Source organism: Eulemur rufifrons, chromosome 19 (assembly GCF_041146395.1).
Source record: "Eulemur rufifrons isolate Redbay chromosome 19, OSU_ERuf_1, whole genome shotgun sequence".
NCBI classification, from domain to species: domain Eukaryota; kingdom Metazoa; phylum Chordata; class Mammalia; order Primates; family Lemuridae; genus Eulemur; species Eulemur rufifrons.
This window is the reverse complement of record NC_091001.1, coordinates 108,318,710-108,325,021: the sequence shown is the minus strand read 5'-3', so window position 1 is coordinate 108,325,021 and position 6,312 is coordinate 108,318,710. Positions and strand designations below refer to the sequence as shown.

The following is a 6,312-nucleotide window of genomic DNA, read 5'->3' as shown; positions in this document are numbered from 1 at the left end:
CGCGGGGGCGGGCCGGAAGGCACGCGTCGCGCCGTGGCCGCGGCTCATTGGTCCCAGAGCACTTCGCTCACTCGCATAGCCAATGGGAGGCGGCCGGGTAGAGGTTACCGGTTTGGTTTTTTTTTTTTTTTCACGAGGGCGGTGGCGAGCGGCGGAAGGAGGGGTTTGCTGGGGGCGGGGCCTGCCAGGCCCTCCGCTTCCGTCCACTCCGGTTCCTTAAGTCTTTTCTGGGCTCTCGATACTTCTCTCTGGCTTGGCGGAGGCCAGTACTGGGGTGTCTTGTCTCCCCCCGCCCACCTTTCCTCTGACGTGCCGCCCCAGCCCTTACTCATCCACTCTCCGTCCCATCCTCCTCATCCCATGGGAGAATAACTCTCTTTGGTCCCTGAGTGCATCTACGACCTTACTGGTCGTTCCTCTTGTGCCCAGACAAGTTATTTTGTCAAAACACATTTGCTAAGCACATGCTATACGTAACATAATTCGACAAGTTATTACTTGTAAAGTTCCTGCGTCCAGTGCGCATGACTGCAAAGCCTTTTTCACGTGTATCATCTCTTTCTCTAGAACCCAAGGGGCTGGAGTTGCAGGGCTCCTCACTTACGGGGCTGCCACTACATCCTGGGGGGAGGGAGAGCTGGCAACGCATTCACGTGGGCTTGCGTTTTGTAAAATTTGTAAAAGTAAAATCTTTTAAGCATAAGTTAAGACCACTGTATCTTGCGGCTCTGATTCCCTCGTCTGTGTTTGGAATGGACGCGGATATTTTGTTTTTGTATTAGTAATTTCTCTGTACTGTAGTGTTTAATGCATAAGACCGCTCTGACTCTGGCTTAAGCATTCATGGACACAGGGGTCCAGGAGTGTTGGGGGCTGGCTGGCTGGTGGGCTTCCTGAAGAAAATGGCACTGGAGCTGTGGTTGGAAGATTTGTCAGGCAAACCAGATTCAAAGGTACACTCAACCCTCTGAAATCACTGGGGCCTATCCTATAAGCCACATGCCAGCTCTGATTTACTTCAAGGAGGCCGCCTGGCCTGGGATGGGAATTCTCAGCTCTGGTGCCCCAGGCTCTTCTGTATGTGAAAGTGCCTGAGAAGCCCACCCAGTGATCACAGGGCCATTTGTGGATCAGAGCAAATGGCTGTGACAGAGAAAGATTCAGCCAGGCCTGTTTGCTCTCCCGAGAGAGCACTTGAGGTGCAATGGGGAGTTTGTTTTTTTAACCCCTTCCCTGCACTTTACATATTTTCTCCCTTAAATATTCTACTGTTGCTGATTGAATTATATGAGGTCCTTTTCCTCTAGCCTAGAAAGGGAGGTCCTTTTCCTGCCAGGACATAGGGATTTAGTTCCTCTTGCTCACAGAGGGCCCTCTCATTTCTTTTCATGCCAAGTTAGTGTGTTACTTCATGTTAAACACTATTCATCTGAACTACTTCCATTCACTGAAAGAGATAATGATACATCCTATGACAAGTGTTCTTTGGGTCATATATTCAACTTTGCCTGTGTACCTATAGGCGAAGAAACAAGTTTTCACAGTAAGTCAGAAATTTTGTCCCCATGGGCCACAGACATCACAGTTTCCATGATGCATTAATGGATGGAATTTGTCGACCCCAATCTCTCCAGGCCTGCTGTGCCAGGACAGCAATACTGCTCAGAATGGAACCTTCTAATTGGGGTGGCTCACACTTTCAGTGCCTTCCATGACCTCTGTGGTCTCTGCACTAATCTGCTTCAGGACTGAACCTCTTGGAGAAACAGAAACAAGACATAACGCCGTGCTCGCTTCGGCAGCACATATACTAAAATTGGAACGATACAGAGAAGATTAGCATGGCCCCTGCACAAGGATGACACGCAAATTCGTGAAGTGTTCCATATATTTAAAAAAAAAAAAAAAAAAAAAAGACATAACGCCCTGCTAAATATTCTAGGGCACTGGCTGTTCTCCCGGGCTGTGGTATGGATGTGTAGCTCCATAGATGCACGCCTCCATGATGTGTACTGTACACGCCTCCGTGAAGCCTATACACATACAGGCTTCCAAAAATGCACCAGGATAAGTATCACTCTTTTTTTTTTTTTCATTAAAATAAAATACATAATGTTAAAAGAAAAACTTTAGTTGAATTAAATTTAATAGAGTTTAACTGAGGAAAGAATGATTCTAAAATCTGGCAGCCCCTCAAACCAGAAGAGGTTCAGAGAGACTCCCCGGCTGCCACGTGGTTGGAGAGGATTTATGGACAGAAAAAGGAAAATGATGTACAGAAAACAGAAGTGACGACACACGTGGCCAGATTGGCTACGGCTCGGCGTTTGCCTTATTTGATCACAGTTTGGACAGTTGGCCAAAACTCAATGATTGGTACAAGAGTAGGTTACAACTGTTTACACATCCAGTTAGGTTACAGTTCACTATGTATGGAGAAACCTTTAGGCAGAACTTAAAATATGTAAAGAGGCAGACTTAGACTAAACATAATTGAACAATATTAACGACGTAATTATGGCAGATACCGTCCCAGGCACAGTCCCTGGCCCCAGGGAGCACGACGTCAGCAGAGAGGCACGTTGCGCTGCAGGAGCCTCGTGTTCTGATAAAGAGAAGCCCCTGGTAAAATGGAGCCGGGAGAATAACATCCTTTTTGTCTGTTTCTTCACTGTGGTAAAATACACTTACAATTTTCCATTTTACCCGTTTCGTTGTTGTTGGGTACTATCTAGGAGTGGAATTGCTGGCTCAGATGTGAGTCTATGTTTAGTCTGGGGGGGAACCACCAAGCAGCTCTCCACAGCAGCTGCTCCGTTTTGTATTCCCACAGCAATGCACAAGCAATATAATTTCTGCACATCCTCACCGACACTTGTCACTTTCTGTTTTTTTGATCATAGCCATCCTAATGGGTACGGAGCAAAGAACAATCTATGAGCTGAGCATGGAAGAATGCATAGAACCAGCCAAGCAAAGAATGGGAAAAGAATATTCCTCCAGAAGAGGCAGCAATACCTGCAAAGGCAGGAAGGCCTGAGAGTTCTGGAACCTCTGAGTAGAATGGAGAAGTGGGGATGCCAGGGAAAAGGCTGGGGTGCCAGAGAGAAGCCAGACGCAGAGGGCCACAGAGGTTGCCCAGGCAGTCAGACTCTCCCGACAGCAGCGGGGGCCCCAGGAGAGGAGCAGGAAGGTAGCTTGGAAGAGAACGCAGGGTCTGCAGGCAGCCAGCTTGTGTAGGAATTCCCAGCCCCCTCATCGACTGTGCGTCCTTAGCAAGTTACTCAACCTTCAAGCTTTGGCCTCCTTAGCTGTCAGGAGGGATACAACTGCACTTTGTCACAAGATTGTTAGGAGGTTTCAATGAGGCAATCCATGAAAATCGCTTCACACAGCATCCGACCAGGACCTGGGCTCCCTGAATGTGAGCCATTGTTATGAAGGGGTGTTAACAGTCGTCCTGATAAAATAACAATAGTGCATTCACTTGAGAAAGACTGACTGAGCATGGCCAGGCGTCAGGCACCACCCAGCCGCCATGGAGGACACAAAGGTAAGCAGAGCCTCTTTGCCCAGTGAGCCCCTGCAGAGACCCTGAGGAAGAGCTCACATTGGACTCTGGAGTCAGAGAAGCTGGATTAGAATCCGTGGTAGATTATGCAAATTTTCTGCCAAATGACTGGTGTCATTATAAGAAGAGGAAAAGACACTAGGGATGCCTGCGCACCGGGAAGAGGCCACATGAGGTCACAGAAAGAGGTAGCTGTCTGCAAGCCGAGGAGAGAGGCCTCGGGAGAAACCAACTCTGCTGACACGTTGATCCTGGACTTCCAGCCCCTAGAACTGTGAGAAAATAAAGTCCTGCTGTTTAAGCCACCTCGTCTGTGGTATTTTGTTGTGGCAGCCCTGGAAAGCTAATGTAATCCCCACTAGTTGAACTCACATATGCTGCGTGGTCTAATCAGTGTGAGTAGAGGGGAGGTATGTCATTCCAAGCAGGAGATTTAAGAGCCTGCACGCAGTTGTGCTGTGGGCTCCTTCCCCCTCTGCCCTTAGGACGGCAGCGTTCCTGACAGAGGCTGCTCCAGCGCCTGGGTCCCCGAGGGAAGCTGGCATTGAGCAGAGCTGAAGCCAGCACATGAGTGAGAAATAAACCTGTGTTGTCGTTGTAAGGTTTTTGGATTGGCCAGCGCCAGAGAAAGAAAGATGAGCAGAGTTGAAAGGGATAAGTAAAGAGGCTTTATTGGAGCGCTCCTGAGCAACGGTAACAGGTCCCAGGAGAGGGGGCCGGGCAAGGTTCTCGGGTCCTGGGAGAGAGAGAGAGAGTCTCAAGAAGTTGCGCCACCCAGAAGTCTGAGTGGGTTTATATATGTTTTTAGGGCTGGGGGATGGGGGTTTCTTGGGCGGGAAGATTTCGGTGCAAAGAGTGAGGAATTTCTTTGTTGCAGTTTTAGGGTGGTATGTGTGGACTCAGGAACCGTGACTCTTACCAGGGTAACCATCCAGGTGTGGTCATCCTTTAACTTAGCTGGGCCTTGCAGGCATTGTTCTCGGCAGGTCTCGTGGGCTTCTTCTTTTTCCATTAGGGAGGGGAGGGGTGCCCGCCACCAGCTGTACAGTTGTAAACCACTGGGATTAGGGTTGTTTGCTACTGCAGTGCAACCTGGCCCATCCTATTTTAGAATCTAAACTTCATGGCTGTGATCTTGGGTGCGTTTCTCCCTTTTCTGAGCCTCATTTTCCTTATGTATAAAAGGGGCATGTTAATGCCTACCTTGTAGGGTTCATTCTCTCACTCAGCCACAGTTGCTGAGCACCCACCATGTGTCTGCACTGTGCCAGGCCCCCAGTACAGCCAAAGCAGCAAAGATATGGTCCCTGCCCTCACGGATCTTACGGGACACAAGGAAATGAACAAACAGATGATTACAAACTGTGACCATTACTATAGTAGGCAGAATAATGGAACCTTGAAGATGTCCATGTCCCAACCCCCAGAATTTGGGAATCTGTTACATTCCATGGCAAAGGGGAATTCAGCTGGCAGAAGGAAGGAAGGATTGCTGATCAGCTGATCTGAAAATAGGGCGATTATCCTGGATTACCTGGGGGGGCCCTGTAATCTGCAGGGTCCCTGACAGTGGAAGAGGAAGGCAGGAGGGGAGGGCCGAGGGATGACAGCGGGAGGGGATGCAGTCTACTGCCGCTGGCTCTGAAGATGCGGAGGGACCGCAAGGCAGGATGCAGATGCCTCTAGAGCTGGGAGAGAAGGAAACAGACACCACACTGGAGCTTCCGCAAGGAACACAGCCCTGCCAGCACCTTGACTGCAGCCCAGGGAGACTCATGCTGGACATCTGACCTGCAGAACTGTAAGATAAATTCACATTGTTTTAAGCCATTGAGTTTGTGGTAATTTGTCAAAACAGCCGTGAGAAACTAAACTGATAAGAGGGAGAAAAACAAAGGGCTGCAATAGAAAATATGGGAGTCAGGGGAGAGGTGACAGCTTTAGAGGGTGTGGTCAGGGAGGCCACTGCACACCTGAAACGGGCAGGGCCATAAAGGATGGACAGGGCAGGTCGGGTGGTTTTTGTGGAGGTTTAAGAAGTTAATGACGGTGGCAGCTTAGCCTCGTGCTCGACGCATAGGAAGCGATTCAGTGCGTAGTAACTGTGATTGTAAGATCTATGCATAGTTTTAAGAAATAATATGGCAACTGAGAGAAAAAGCCATGCACTTTCAGGTCTCTCTGCCTTTGCCTGTGCTGTGCCACCTGTCTAGGGCCCCTTTTTCCTTTGTCCCTGACAGGTAGAATCCTGTGCTGGTGCAAGGAGAGGCGAGGACAGATGGCATTCCAGCTCCTTCCCTGAGGGCTCTAATTTCATTGGCTTCTGAGCAAATGCAATGAGCAGGGAAGCCCCTCCAGCGCTGTTTACTATGGGCAGACAGCCTGCCTTCCTCTCCTCTCGGGTACATGGGGTGCGGCGGGAGGCCGGGGGTAAAGGGCAGGGGAGTGGAGCTGCAGCCACGGTCACCCAGTGTGGGGGGCTGAAATGACAAGGGAACCAATGGAAAAGAGACCTTCTGGTTTATTCCTCAACACCTCTACCCCCACATAAAAAATTGTGAGGGAAACACATGCAAAGTTACATCATTTATCATCATCAGCATTACTAACTATATGAAGTGAGGTGGGAATTTGAGTTACTAACTCTGTTCATTGTCCTAGAAAAAAAAAAGTCAAGGTTTGTGGACTGTTCTTTCCTCCCCTTTAAACCATCTAGTTTATTCTTTCCCCGTTGGTGATCA

The 6,312-nt window shown here is 49.1% G+C and overlaps 1 non-coding gene across 1 annotated transcript; it reads left to right on the top strand.

Annotated features, from left to right (window-relative positions):
* Positions 1-1,786: 1,786 nt before the first annotated feature.
* LOC138400355 (U6 spliceosomal RNA) lies at positions 1,787-1,893 on the top strand. The gene has a single exon (XR_011236252.1). It is a non-coding gene; the product is annotated as a U6 spliceosomal RNA (small nuclear RNA).
* The last annotated feature ends 4,419 nt before the right edge of the window (positions 1,894-6,312 follow it).